Genomic DNA, 16,812 nt, shown 5'->3' with positions numbered 1-16,812 from the left:
TCTATTCCTTAAAAATTTATAATTACAAAAATCCCTCAAACGGATGCAATAATATAAGCGCTGATACATTAATCTGATGTGCGAGATACATTAATCGTTAAGTAAGAAATATTACATTTTATACATGATACACTAATCTGATGTGCGAGATACAATAATATTAAGCGCTTGATACATTAATCTGATGCGCGAGATACACTAATCTGATGCGCGAAAATGAGGAATTTTGAAAATTTGTAAAACTTATAGGGGATAAGTGATAATAAGTAAACTAAAATGTGGAATTTCTGTAATTTTTCCTTCTTTTTATGCTTTGAAGACCATCTGAAAACAATTAAATGTAGTACATCAATATTACAATGCAAAAAATACAATGAAGAAAGATACTGGTTTTTGCATATTAAGTTCTGGTATTACAAGTGATTAAATTAAATTATTAGCTGAGTATATCAATTCTCATACTGATCAAGAATTAGATAGACAGAAGCAGTAATGTACTCCGCAACAATGTTCTCATCAGAACATTTGATATAACTTTAATTTAGGACCACAAGATTCAAAAGTCTTCTTTATTTACTTAAACTTTGTGTCAAGTCAAACCAGGTCATTAAAAAAAAGCCATAGAAATTATAAAATATGGCTATTTTTAGAGTAAAAAGATTAGTTATAATGACATACCAGTGAGCTACAAACATCCAAGGTCTAATAGGGTTGTAGCCTAATATAATTGCCTTCCTCGGAGCATCAAACTCCTCCTTCCAAACAAGCTGCCAAGTTGTGTCTTTGTGTAACCTGAAATAGAGAAAAATGTGAAAGTTAAAGTTTTTACATATAGATGAATAATGAGTATAAGATGCAAGAGTCTAATTTCTACAACATTTTTCTTTCTAGAGTAAATTAAGCAGCCTTTCTGTTTCGAACTTATCTGAGGTAAGACTTTTCCACTTTAAACAATATGTTCTTGTTTATATACTCAAACAACAGATTGTACAGAAAGCTGGTAAGACACAACGCAAAATCCATCCAACACATCATATTATCATCCCATGGTTCATACTATTTACCACTGTTAAATGATATAAGAATGAAAATTTTAGTTAGGATTTTGTAATTTAATGACAATGAATAGAGGTTCGAATCAAAGAGACAAAAAATTATCTTGGAGCCGTTGTGTTTCTAGGGTGAGACATCAGTATTCTTATAAAAGTAAAAATGTTTATTATTTTTGATGACAAAGTAAAAATGTTTATTATTTTGGGACATTTTTCGTATAGAGAAACATTCAAGCAAAGAAACTTAAAGACTCTGTAGATTGTAGTGGTATGGTAATTACAGAGAAATAAAACTATAACACTCTTATTCTGACTTTTATAGTCGACACTATTTATTTCAAAATGGAACAAGAAACAATAAAATTGACTGATGTATCAAAACCATTACAATTGAACCTTATATTTATATATATATAAATGTTCTACAACATTGAAGAGAAGACCTAACAAAAGAGAGAACCTAATATACCTCCAATTTTAGCTCTGCACAACCTAACATACCTCCAACACCAATGATCTGTGTGTAAATGTGTTCCTAGATCTCTGTTGAAAGGCCACAAAACCTCTATAGATAGCTATATTCTCACGATATACATACCATACTTTTAAAATACTCTTTTACAATACCTCAAGCTCATTAGCCTTCTACCATGGCATTATAATGTTACACATTAATTGTTTTGAAGCATAATATTTGTATTCCTTAGGACCATACAGTAATGTTATCACATCAAAAATAAAAATGATACACAATTCTTAAGAAATAATTCCTCCTTATCACAATAAGATCTGACAAAATGCAATAAATATGTTACAAAACAGAGATAATGAAATACTTAGGCATTTGTCAAGTCTAATTTAGCTCGCTCTAATTGAGTAATCTGACAATATCTGCCAAATCTTAGCATCTATAGAATTTCTATGAGACATTTTCTATATAAGAAGCCTACCAAATTTTAAATAGAGGAAGAGACTATGTAAACAATTATACATTTTTGAACCAATCTTAATGTAATTTTAAGTCTTATCTTGTTTCCTTTAAAATGTTTTGATCACCATAACAACGCATATAAATCAATGTATTTGTAGGTCACTTGTAGTGTCATTTCTAATCTTGTGTAGTTGCCTTCATACAAAACAAGTCGTAAAAAGCAATCTATAGATCAGTAAGTCGATTTTTTTCTCAAAAAAGAAAAGGAAAACCATAATAACGTGAGACATCAGTATTCTTATAAAAGTAAAAATGTTTATTATTTTTGATGACAAAGTAAAAATGTTTATTATTTTGGGACATTTTTCGTATAGAGAAACATTCAAGCAAAGAAACTTAAAGACTCTGTAGATTGTAGTGGTATGGTAATTACAGAGAAATAAAACTATAACACTCTTATTCTGACTTTTATAGTCGACACTATTTATTTCAAAATGGAACAAGAAACAATAAAATTGACTGATGTATCAAAACCATTACAATTGAACCTTATATTTATATAAATGTTCTACAACATTGAAGAGAAGACCTAACAAAAGAGAGAACCTAATATACCTCCAATTTTAGCTCTGCACAACCTAACATACCTCCAACACCAATGATCTGTGTGTAAATGTGTTTCTAGATCTCTATTGTAAGGCCACAAAACCTCTATAGATAGCTATATTCTCACGATATACATACCATACTTTTAAAATACTCTTTTACAATACCTCAAGCTCATTAGCCTTCTACCATGGCATTATAATGTTACACATTAATTGTTTTGAAGCATAATATTTGTATTCCTTAGGACCATACAGTAATGTTATCACATCAAAAATAAAAATGATACACAATTCTTAAGAAATAATTCCTCCTCATTATCACAATAGGATCTGACAAAATGCAATAAATATATTACAAAACAGAGATAATGAAATACTTAGGCATTTGTCAAGTCTAATTTAGCTCGCTCTAATTGAGTAATCTGACAATATCTGCCAAATCTTAGCATCTATAGAATTTCTATGAGACATTTTCTATATAAGAAGCCTACCAAATTTTAAATAGAGGAAGAGACTATGTAAACAATTATACATTTTTGAACCAATCTTAATGTAATTTTAAGTCTTATCTTGTTTCCTTTAAAATGTTTTGATCACCATAACAACGCATATAAATCAATGTATTTGTAGGTCACTTGTAGTGTCATTTCTAATCTTGTGTAGTTGCCTTCATACAAAACAAGTCGTAAAAAGCAATCTATAGATCAGTAAGTCGATTTTTTTCTAAAAAAGAAAAGGAAAACCATAATAACGTATCCTAATTGAGGACTTGTAAAATATGATGGTAATACTAAATTATAAAAATAAATTCCATAAACTGAACCTGCAGAACCATATGCTTGAGAACTGAGCATCCAAAGAACACTTCAATATTATGTAATTTTAAGCCAAGATTGCACAAAGTGTTCAATAAATGCACATACATAAAACCTGATGAACCTGTTCGGCCTTACACATAGACTAATAGTTCGGGGAAACCAAAGAAAATGGTCTAGAGGGAGGATGTTAAGATCAAGAATTTTATAAATAAACGATATTTTCTGCCATTCTTTTATATCTTGACTGTTGCACCTTTTGCCGGTTCTGTTTAGTTATAAGCTAAAAGTATCAACCATGTAAAAAGGGTCTTTGATTGTTATTACTTTTGCAGGAGCTATGACGTCATTCCTTGCGGCAACCACTGGAATATTACAGAATGATCTAAAGAGGGTCATAGCTTATTCAACAAGCATATTCTGCGACTCTACAAAGTCTTTATTCTTTGGCTTTGTGTAAGTAAACCGTCCACTTCCCTTAGGGATCTAAGGAGTTAAACAACAAAAAAGAAATGGCGACAGTTATTGCATAAGTTTTGACTACAAAAGAAAATAATTATAGGATGGCTACATAATATTGAAATATATCCATTGTTTTATAGAATATAACCAGTGAAGTGCTAAATTTCGTGCATATCCAATCTGAACGAGAAAGAACTAACTTGAGCTCTCTGTTACCTTTATTAAAGAACCATCAAGAGAATCACATTAAACAAATAAATGAATAGGAACAGAGCAAAAAGGAATAGCATACATGATATACTGATATCAAGAATCAGAACAACATGAGATGATAAAGAGCAAGTACTTACTCAATGCAGCATCATGGTCATTGAAGGTTTTCTTCATGGAGTTTGTGAAGTGATACTATTATTTTTCAAAGCCGGTGCAATGTGAATCCTACAAGCTTTTAATCAAGTGTCGATATGTTCTTTAGATACATAACATAAATAAATATATTATAATTGAAATACATCAAAATTCTCATGAACATTATAACTTTCATGAAAAAAAAAACTAAATCAATTACGAAGTAAAATGTCAATTTTTTTAATTTGAAATTGCGATCTATACTTTTACAATCAGTTTATAAGCATATTTTTAATGTAGTCTATGCTAAATATTTCTCACGAGTTGGAGATTAAAACAAAATTGTTATATAAGTATTTTTCTATCTTTTTTGCAACTGATACAATCCTACCAGAATTTATGTTGCTCAGACACTTAAAAAATGTCGGTGCTGGTCGAATTTGTCAAAAGTACTGTAATTTTGCAGAATCCAACATGGATGCGACATCAACAGTGAAGAGTCTGCGCAAATTTCTGTTAAGTTAACAAACAGGACAACATAGTAGTTTTTATAGAAATTTCAATAAAATCTGTAGATGCACAAGTTAGATCGGATACTAATTACTCTTTAATCATTTTTTAGTTGGTCAATAAGTCCACATCATGATGATCCAATTGTTAATAGAGGATAAATCTAGACCATTTAGCGTAGTTTTAAAGAAAAGTAGGTCAATTTTTCAAGATAAAAGAAAATCACGTTCATTAAAAACAATGAAGTGGACAAACCTCCATCAGCTAATGCCAAAGACTTTTCCTCGTGCCATTGTTCTTGAGGCAAAAGCTCAACTGCCACTATATCACCATCAAAAGCCATATTCATCTTTATTCTGGGAAATGAATTGAAAGAGATAATTCTGGGCAATTTCTAGAATGAAGATTGTGGGTAGATAATTCTAGAATAAAGATAGTGAAAAGATAATTCTAGAATTACATTGTTGGTCTGTGGTACCCACTTGGAGTGGCCATTCAGACTCCAATTGACACGTAATGACATAGTACAACACTTCAAAGTGCAATTAATATAGCTCATTGTACAATTCTTATTGCGGTGGTCGTCCATGGGATGACATTTCTATATAGTAGAAATATCTTTTAATCTTGTGGCCTTAGATATGACACGTAGAATGTTGAAATTAAAATGTTATTAAAAATAAAAGAAAATAAATTATTCTTTTTCAAACGAAAAAATTATTACTCATAATTTTTAAAAAATTCACTATATACATATATATATTCTACATAAATTGAGACCGAGAAAATACCATGTCCCCTCCAACTATCCAGTGATGTAGATGTTTTGATGATGTTGATCCACTTAAACTTACCTTCTAATATCCACCGTTCAATCTTATTTACTATTTCTTATTGTAATTTTTTTTCTTCTATCTATTTCTGTTATCGTACTTACTATAATAATTGATTCAAAATAATTATTGGAATACATGGTTTTTATTATTAAAAAATAATAAACTTACATAAATTTTACTAGTTTAGGAGTTAATTACTTAAACACATTATGGTTTGCAATATTACGTATCTTATTAAATTTTGGTGCATCTAGTTACGTTTAGATACGTCCAGGTACATTATCTCAGGATACATGAGGTCAAATTTGTTTCAGATAAATTGCATTCAAGTGGATTTGCATTTATCTCACCTCTCTCCCATCTTACTTGCTACTCTCCTATATATATGGTATTCTAAATACATGTGAATCACATTAGATACATATAGATTTTGCTTGCATATCTCCCTATTTTAATGTATCTGTAGTAAAAATACATATATCTAAGTGTATTTTTCTCAATATATGATAGAAAACTTTTAAATTCGAGATAAAATACCTAACATTTTGAAATTATAGATAATAATAGTTTATATAATAGTGAAATATGTTTAATTACGTAGTTTCTCCTAAAAAAAATATCATAACTTTGTTAGTCATACGTATTAACTGAAAAATAAAGTTTAAAATGAGTTCCCTCATGAATAACTATAGTCATCTTTCAAAGCATTTCCTTAAACATTGAGGGATCGTTTGGTAGTTATGTTATAGATACACATGGATTAGTTATGAGAGAATATTTATTATTATATGCGAGATTTAGTTATTTTACATTCTATCATTGCATAAACTAATACATAATTTTGCTTATGACCTATATAAGTATTAGTTATACAAATTTCTAAATCCAAATCAAACTATATTAATTTCAGACACACATAATTACTAACTATCAAACATGATATTATCTATATATAATTTAATATTTGTATAATGTACCTCAAATATGAATCAAAATAGTAATAAAGTAAATTTATAATTATTAAATTATTTTTAAAAAAGATGTCAATTCAAATATAAACAAGTAAAAATAACAAATATACACTAAATTAGACGGTATATTGAAATACCAAAACCGCATGTTAAAGATCCTAATTAGCAAAACAAAGACTACAAATTGATACATGTATAATGAAAATTCAGTTAAATACAAGATAAAAAATACGAGGGGAAAAATCAACGAGGCGAGTGTTCTAGAAGAAAAAACTAAGAAGTTTAATTAATATACATCTTGAGACAAGGAAGGCAATGAACTTGTCAAATTAATGTTTTTGTCCATGACAGAGAAGGTACAGGACCAATTTAATACAAACTCTACATAATACCAAAAATATCATCATAGTGAAACAGACATTATTATTATTATTGTACTATAAGATGGAGTTTGTGCTCAAGCAGGCTGTCTGCTTGATATTTTGAGGTATTTCTGTAAAAAAAAAATAGTATTTTTTTTGTTTTAATTTGTTTGTCTTATTTTTATTTTTATATTTAAAAGTTGTGTGAAAAATTATTATAAATCAAGATAATTGACAATTTAAAATATTTATAAAAAAAAATTAAAAAATTCGACTGATTCTTTAAATTAATCTATCGTTAAAAATTGCATAAAAAAGACTATAAATCATGATAATTGACAACTAAAAAGCTTTTAAAAACATATAAAAAATTCGACTGATTCTTTAAATTAATCTATATGTGTCACATAAAATGGGTCAGAAGAAGTAACATGTATTATTTAATTTAGAAATTACATAAAAATTATTGTAAATTTCAATAATTAACAACATTTGATTTACTCTTGAAATTATATTTGTGCTACATATATTAAGACAATGGGAGTAACATATATTATTAAAAATTACATAAAAAGTACTACAAATGTAATGACCGGAAGGTCATTTTTGGAAATTTTCATAAAAATTATAATTTTACCCCTTCTGATAGTTACGTCGAGTCATTTCTGATCAATCGGTGAAGTTGTGTTTGTGTTTGTATAAAACAAGAGAGACTGTATATACAAATACATATCTCTCCATCCTATACACTTATAATTATACAAATACAAATCTTCTCCTACTCAATCTTTTTTTGTCTCTATCGCTCTCTCATTTTATATAAGTATAATTTGTGTTTGTAATAAAGCGAGTGAGATTTGATATATAAACAAAAATGTCTTAAATCGATTCAATTGTATACGAATTCAAAGTTTATGCAGATATACAAACACAATCATTGATACATATTTATATAGTAGTTACATATATACAATTATCTAACTGATATACCTATACAATTCACCTAATCTCTCCACTCTCTGCCCTCTCTCGCTCGCCGCTCTCCTCTCTCTCCCAATCTCGTTCACTACCCTAGCCTAACACAGAGAACATATACATATACAAACACAATTTTTTATAGACACAAACGAATTAGTGTCCGATTTATACAAATCGTCGTGATTTATACAAATCAGATGATTCATATATAGCAAACATAATATGACTGTGGAACGTAAATAGCAAAATTGTAGCTATATAGCACTAATATGATTTTTATCTTTGCTATTCTTAAAATTGACTCTTTATTTTATATCCTATATCGCTTGATCCATATATATTAAAATGAATTAGATATAAACCAATAAAAATAAATAAACAAACGGGGACAAATATACACTAAATTAGATAGTATATTTAAATACCAAAACCACTTGTTAGTGGTTCTAATTAGCAAAACAAAGATTACAAATTAATATGCGTGCAATGAAAATTCAGTTAAGTTTAAGATAAAAAGTATGAGGAGAAAATCAACGAGGTGACTGTTCTCGAAGAAAAAAATCATCACATGTAATAATATATATATATATATATATATCGAGACAATGAACTTGTCCATATGAAAGAGAAGGTACAACACCAATAAAATACAAACACTACGTAATACCAAAATTATCCTTATAGTGAAACAGACATGTTAATAGAGAGGGGGCCTGATAACAAATTAGTTAATTTGTCCGTGCTTCGCCCGATTAGACATAATATTTCATAAATTTAATTGATATATAAAGGATAAAAAAATTATAATATCGAAACTAAAATGACAAACATATAACGTAAGATATGTAAAAAAAAATGAAAAAAATAATTAGAAAATGACGGTTAAAAAATAAGATATAACAATAAATTTCTAATAAAAGCATTACATGCATACATTTTTCTAGTTTTTTTAAGGATAAGTTTTTCAATGATGATTTAGATTTAACCTCTATATGAATATTCTATGACTTTTTATGGAATATTCGAGATGTATTTTCAAGGGAATATAGTACCCTTTATATAGGCATGAACTAGGGTTTAGGGTTTAGCCTCCAAGAATCTCAATTGGAATTGAACACGTATTGTAGATTCTCAACTAAAATTGAACACGTCTTGTAGAGTCCAACAAACTTTCAATGTTTACGAATACCCCTGCTTCAAGGCTTGTCAGATCAAGACGAGGCTTGAAGCACTCATTCTTCCACATTTGCAGCTTCAGATTTTCAGATTTGATTTATAAGAGAAGAGATGAAAGGCAGATTTGGTCCCACTGGGCGTGCCAATTCGTTTGCAACAAATTTTAAACATATGGAAAATAAGTCAACCACACAAATAAAATATGAAGAAACTTGAATATTTTATTGATAATAGTGCGGGTATAATTCTGTTCCTCCCTTTACTCTACTCTCCTGAGATTTATCCATGATTCGAGGGCCGTTAGTGGCATATTTCTTGAACTAGGATGATTTAGATTTGACCTATATATGAATATTCCATGAATTTTGTAGAATATTTGAGATGCCTTTTCAAGGGAATATAGTACCCTTTATATAGAAATGAATTTGGGTTTAGCGTTTAGCCTCCCAGAATCCCAATTGTAATTGAATACATATTGTAGAGTCTCAACTAGAATTGAACAATGTCTTGTAGAGTCCAACAAAACTTCAATGTCTACTAAGTGATTTTTTTTTCTAAAAAATATTTTAAAAGACTACAAGTTAAAAAATAAGATATAACAAAAAAATCAAATAAAAGCATTACATGCATACGTTTTTCTAGCTTTATATTGATAAGTTTTTGAAGGAATAAATATAAATGATATAGCTGAAATAGCATAATATGGAATAAAAGATTGTGAAGTATTTAAAAAAAGGGAAAAATATAATTATTAGACATTGTCTGTTGAAGACTTTCAAATAACTTCCCCGGAGGATTGTTGAACTTTCGAAAGATACAGTAAAAATATAAATTGAACTAATTTAACGATATTATGTTTTTTTTACACATGACTCTTCGATATGAATACCTGATGAGAAAATCATTGTACGACTTATATTATAGGAAATCGTATAAAATAAAAAAATCACAATATTCATCACATATAATTAGTTGTGCGGCTATTTGATATGAATCATTTTGCTTAATCTTATTCAATATTTTTTGAATTAACGACAATCATAAACGCTAACATTAAAATTCAAAGTTATATTGAACTCATTTTTCGCTTCATAACAAACTAATAGTCTAATATTGTGCTATTACATTCAAGAAAGAATAATTATATATATATATATATATCAACGATGATCAATCTTTAATTCTTATTCCTAAAATTCACATTAATTGAAGAAGTAGAAGAACACATATTGTGATAACTCACAACAGAATGTCACAATAACATGAAAAGAAATTTAGCATATCAATTAAAAAATAAAAATGACATAGAAAAAGAGAAGTAAACACAAGAATGAGGCAAATATGACAAAACAAGAGTATAATAATTGTTCCACATAAATTCAGAAATTTATAAACAGTTGAAAAAATAGATATCTAAAATCTTAAAGATAAAACTATGATACAAACTATCATTCTAATTAGGATCCAAACAAATATTAATATTTCAAAACAAAAACAAATTTTAAAAAAAAGTACCTGAAAATTGCCAAATAATTCTCATCAACAGGAGGCAATTGGTAAATTGGTATGTTAGTGATCTTAGACGTGGGGAGAGTAAAGGTTGATTGTTTTTAGTAATAATTTAATACATTTAATCACACTAATTATAGAAAAAGAATAACAAATTTGAGACATTCAACCACACTAATTATAGAGAAAGAATAAAAGATGAATCAAAATATTTAGTCATAAAAATTTCAAAAAAAAAGGAGAGAAAAGATAAATGTGTTTCTTAGTCATAAAAATGTGCCACGTCATCTTGTTTGTATCTAGCTTTATATTTTATACAAATCGATATAGATTTATACCTACTAGAAATGATAATTTAATTTCTTTTTAAAAGGTATGTGAAACTCACACGCGGATGTTAAAGTTGATGAACAAATGAAATGTTGACATGTGACAATTAGATTAAAAACAGTTTTTTCCCCTCTATAAACATTTTTGAAACATTTTTCAAGGATTAATTACTGTAAAAATATTGATAAAAGTAATTTTTAAAATTATTTAGTCAAACAAAATTTGTTACTTGACCAAACAGACTATTAGAAGTCCACTTAAGGGTGTCAATTGATATTTCTTCGTCAGAAAATTATATCAGTAGAAATGTTTTTTTATATACATTACATATTAACACCTCTTAGCTTCTTTGTGAATCTACTTATTTATATCTTGACATATTTTAATGATAATTCTGATTGTACCACTAATTAAAACAATGAAGCTTAATAGCATTGATCATACCAAGATTTGCAAATAAAATAAAGATAGATATATTACAAGTTATTTGAACACAGAATGATCTTCCTTTCAAATAGCTATGACTAGGTATGTCAAATAGGCGGGTTGGGTTGAAATTGGAGATACTAAAATGGGTTGAAATAGAAATCGGGTTGGGTCTTGACCCGCCCAAGTTTACTTTGGGCTCAAATGAGCTAAAAAATGGGTTGGGTCTTGACCCGCCCAATTTGACTCGCTTAATCTCAATAATTTTAACATAGTGATATTTGACTTTTATAAACACAATTTGAATTTCAACTCAAGATTATTTTTTTTTAAAATTAACAAATGGATAGATAAATCCTAAAATATATTAAATAGATAATAATTCATACCTTCAATATAGGAACATATTTGAATAAAGAATTTTAAAACGGGTTGAAATTGAAGATTGAATTGGGTTAAATTGAGGATTCTCTTAAAATGGGTTAAGCTTGAATGGGTTGAGATTGAATCCAATTCAAATTATCTTGAGCCCAACCCTTTCAGTTTTGACACCCCTCCTAATTATGACAAATAAATTGGCTTTGGCTTTGGCTTTAGCTATTGAATTTATAAGATCTATTTTCCTTTTCCTTGTCCCATTTTCCAATGACGTGAATGAAAAAGCCGATGGCTTGGGCGAGCGCGTACGATGCCTCACAATTAGTCTAGCCGGCTCGGGCATGTTTGAGCCGATTAAATGAGAAAAATTGACCCTAGCTTTCGAGCCCCGGATTTTAAAAGCAGCTTGGTCATAAGCCAATGCTGCATCCTCCGGGGTCTCATAATTTCCTAACCACAACCTCGCGCCTTTCCTATCCGGATCTCTTATCTCCGCCGCGAACGTCCCCCATTGCCTCCGTCTCACACCTATGTACCGCCTCCAATCTCCCGACGCGTGTTTCTCACGCGTTACCACCATAGGCCCCTTTATAATTTCCACCTCGGATTCAGACTTTTCATGGGATTCGATTGAAGGGGAGCTACCTAAACTTGAGTTAGGACTATTAGGTAATTCGACGTTGCTTAAATTCATAGGTGAGAAATATTCAGAAAAATCAAAATCATTTAGAAGATGTTGCTTTACTGATTCAAGAAAATCAAAATCAGATAAAGAGAACTCCGTATTAATATTCATTTTTTTTCTCTCTAGATATTTGGATGAATTTTCACTTAGGGTTTCATAAACTATGTTTATTTATACCCTTTGGACTATACATGTAGCGACCTAGTCCCTACGTATTATTTTTAAAAATATTTATTGAATTTCTACGTTGGTTCCGTTTTAAGCACATGTATGCTATGTTTTTTGTTTATATTATTATTCTAATGAACTTGAAGATAAATAAAATAAATGTATGAATTATTGCAAGATGTTATGCCCATCACGATAAAGACACGTTCTTCTGAAAATTTAAGAGTCATAAGGGAAATATAATTATTTGATGAGTGATGACCAAGCTATGCCTAGTATATACATAAATATTTTTTTCCCTTTTTTTCCTGTTTCAATTTATGTGAATTATTTTTCTTTAATTTTATTCCAAAAGAATGATACGGTATATCGTTATATTTAGAACGATTTACGTTAATGTTTAAACTATTTACTATCCTTAATGAAATAATTTATACTCATGTTAAATAAGTATTGTATAACTTATTCAAGCAACAATTTCTGTTCACATAGATTGAGTTTGTGGGAGTATTTTTCTTACGTTTCAAGTGTTAATTACATATATTGAATTGCAAATAAATATTTTTGGTGATATTTAAAATTAGAGTACAAAAGACCTTGATGATTATATATTTTTATTTGCTTTTTTTATACGGCGATGACTCAATTTAAAAAGTTAAGTATCATTTAATAATTCAAATTTATTAAAACACAACATTCCATATGCTTATGATTTCTATCACAAAAACTCAGTGAAGTTAAGTGGTAGCGGGCTAACTGGGGTGCTTGTGAGGCTTTGAGCCAACTGGGCTAATTTGGGCTGGACTAAAGAGTTATGATTTCCTTCTTAAAATGATTCAAGCAAGAGGAAATTTCGCAAATAGCCACAAAAATGAAATTAATTAGACTTCATAGCTATAGTTTGCTCATTATAATTCATAGTTTCACGTTAGGGAGGAGAGAGGCGAGCGAGAGAGGGCAGAGAGTGGAGAGAGTCGAATTATATTCGTATATCTGTTAGATAATTGTATATATGTAATTGATATACATCTGTATAAGAGAGGAGATAGGCACATGTAATTATAGCTAAAATTAAGTTGCAAGTGGTAATTATTGGAAAATGTAGCTATGTTAGCGAATTAACTAGTAAATGACTTCTCTGCGTAATTTCCCCTTCAAAATAAGTAGAAACTATCTTATTCCTACCATATTTACTAATCATCCCCGTAGTTTGAAATAATTACATTTTATATTACTAATTAATAATGTCATACCAAATTTCAAATCAAATACACGTAGATATACATGTTTTTTGCTACTAGATACATTGAATAGGGAGAGACGCAAGAGAGAATAGGAGGGAGGCGAACAAGATTTGTCTATGTATTCCAGACACATGTGAATCACACTAGATACATGTACTTATATGTATCTTGTGTGATTCGCATGTATTTGGTAATAGGAGAGTGACGAGCGAGATTTCTCTACGTGTCTAAAATATATGTGAATCTATTTGGATACTGTATATCTAGAACAAAGTACATTTAATTTTGACCTCATGTGATCCTAGATACATGTACTGAAAGTATCTGAACGCACCAAAAATCTGATAATATTCGTAATATTACAAACTACATAACGTGTATCTAAATAATTAGCTCCTAATTAACTAGTGAAATTTTTATTAGTTACCCCAAAAATAAAAATATCTTTGTTCAATATCCGAAATTATTGGATTATGAATTGGATTCAAATTTTATTTTTATGAGTTTGTTTGAATTAACAGACTCTGTTGGCTAAATATTTTTTTTATGTTTGTGACTACTGACGACACTACTAAAATTGATTGTACTACTATTTCTTGTTTTTGGAATTTAACGTTTCCAACAGTTTTGCCATCATAATCAATTAATCAATTATTAAGTGTACGTGGTACTAGTAAAAATATCTGAAGTTGACATGTGCAGCACGTGGTTTCCTTTAATTTGTCTTATATTTATGAATTATATACTTTCATTTTTATTCTTCGATGAAAATTAGGTATGCCATCAATTTCTAAATAATTTAATTCAATACATTCTATAGGATATTTAGTACAATATTGTTTTTGGTGGTGACATATATAAGGAGCTATTTTTTTTACAATGATTACCGATTGGTATCAACAAATTGACTGAATGATTAGCCAATGATCATTTTTTCAAGAAAAACATAGTGTTGCATAGGTAAAATAAACTTTTACATATAATAACGTAATTTTTAAAATAAACTTTTATCAATTCAGTTCATTTACCACTTCGATTTGTGCTAGTTGACAGAAAATTTAACTCTTCTATATGACCAAAAGACTTGGCTTTGGCTATTGAATTTATAGCATCTATATCTCTTTCTTCTTCTTCTTCTTTTTTTTGTCATATTTAAAGGAGAATACACTAGATGTTGTTTCTTTAATGTTTTCATCTCCGGAGGATGTTTTTGAAATTTGAGCTATGACTATTATTAAGCATTGTGTTGCTCGTATTAATCGACGAAAAGCTCTGAAAATAATCTGATAATATAGTATAACTAAAATAACTTTAAATTAATTGAAATTTCAAAGTTTCACCTAAAAATATCTTCCTTAAATATAAAGTTATTCTCTTTTGTATAGTAATAAGCAGTGGTGGAGCCTTGTACGCTTGAGGGGTGCCGACCAACACCCCTTCGTTAAAAGTTACACTGTGCAGCTAGATAAAATTATTTTTTATCGACAGTCTTTGATTTCTCCGCAATTTGAACTTCTTTATATTTTGACACACGTTAATCAAAAATCTGATTCCGCCACGAATAATGAGTTGGAGACTTCAAATATATATGTTTTGTTTCAACAAGTTCGGTTTTCTACGCCAACCTAAAATTATTAACACAATACAATATTCTTTTTGTCTACGATGTACAATGGTCGGAGCCCGAAATTTTATTTAGAATGTCCAAAAATAATGATGTGTGAAAGTCAAAATAAAACAAAAAAATATTATATTATTTAGGGTTTGAACCCGAAACTCCTTCATTCAAATGGACATCCGTTACCACTACACAAAAGGCATAGCTTTTTTTTAAGGTTATCCAACTTTAAATATAATCCTTTAAATATAGAATTTGATATATATATACAACGTAATTTTGTGACGAAGGGTGTCCAGCTGGGTGGTTATGGCTACGCCACTAACGACGTAGCACTTACTTCTGATCTTCTCAATACAAGTGAGAAATATATTTGTTATAGGTATAAAAAAATATTAAAGAGAGTGGACGATAATTTGAAGTGAAGTGGGGCTAATTAGAAAAGTTAGTGGGGAAAATATATCATAATTGTGACACCTTTGTATGCCCACACAAGGCCACAAATATATTATTCACTTTAATATTTTTATTTTAATATTAAATGCTCATAAACAACAATATTTTCTACAGTCTACAATTGTTTTCTAATTTTATGATCAATTACTAGTTTTTTAAAAATAAAATACAAAAAAAAGTAAATATACTACTGGTTCGTTTAAAAAAATGTCATGCTTTTCTTTGTTAATTTGTTTTTTTTAAAAATATCCTTTTCTTTTTTGACTATGTTTTAATTTCAACTTTTCACGTGTCATATTTTAGATCATAAAATTAAAGAGTATTTTAATACAGTTGATATTAGTTTTATTTGAAGTTGTATCTCCTTTTAGTTTTGTTTTCTTTGATTAACAAACTGTGATGTAGTTTGTTATGCTTTGTAAATACCAGTTGGTGATTAATGAATATACAGTTAATTAACAAAAAAAAAGATCTGAAATATATTCGAACTTTGATCGAAATTGTTGTTACGATATAGAACTTTGGAAAGGACCTATTACCCCTTTGCACTATTTAATAGTGTATTTTAAAGGTATATATGTGTCCACGTGGACATCATAAATATTGCATCATTATAAATAGTCATGATTTATACAAATCAGATGATTCATTTATAGCAAACATAATATGACTATGGAACGTAAATAGCAAAACTGTAGTTATATAGCACTAATATGATTTTTATCTTTGTTATTCTTAAAATTTACTCTTTATTATTTGAAATTACGTTAAGAATATTATTAATCACAACTTAAAGTATTTAAAAATACATAACATATATTATTTGAAAATAATGTAAAAAATATTATAAATCATAATAATTAACAATTTAACGGATATTGTGCCCGTGCTTCCATTTAGAAGTGAGAATGTTTAGGAGCTTAGGGTTAGTCAGTCAATTGACCGATTT

At 28.7% G+C, this 16,812-nt stretch overlaps 1 long non-coding RNA gene and 1 pseudogene across 2 annotated transcripts; both read right to left on the bottom strand.

The window, feature by feature from the left end:
- Window positions 1-291: 291 nt before the first annotated feature.
- Window positions 292-5,315, bottom strand: LOC107060754 (uncharacterized). 2 transcript variants are annotated; one of them, XR_001473502.1, is made up of 4 exons: window positions 4,982-5,313; window positions 4,219-4,306; window positions 679-792; window positions 292-324 (listed from the first exon to the last, which is right to left on the bottom strand). It is a non-coding gene; the product is annotated as an uncharacterized lncRNA (long non-coding RNA). The 2 variants fall into 2 exon arrangements; XR_001473501.1 differs by lacking the exon at window positions 292-324 and having other exon boundaries at window positions 618-792; window positions 4,982-5,315.
- Window positions 5,316-11,907: 6,592 nt separating this feature from the next.
- Window positions 11,908-12,488, bottom strand: LOC102585710 (ethylene-responsive transcription factor 2-like; annotated as a pseudogene).
- Window positions 12,489-16,812: the final 4,324 nt, after the last annotated feature.

This window comes from Solanum tuberosum, unplaced genomic scaffold (assembly GCF_000226075.1).
Source record: "Solanum tuberosum cultivar DM 1-3 516 R44 unplaced genomic scaffold, SolTub_3.0 scf00095, whole genome shotgun sequence".
NCBI lineage: Eukaryota > Viridiplantae > Streptophyta > Magnoliopsida > Solanales > Solanaceae > Solanum > Solanum tuberosum.
The sequence above is the reverse complement of the archived record's forward strand: the minus strand, read 5'-3'. Positions and strand labels throughout refer to the sequence as shown.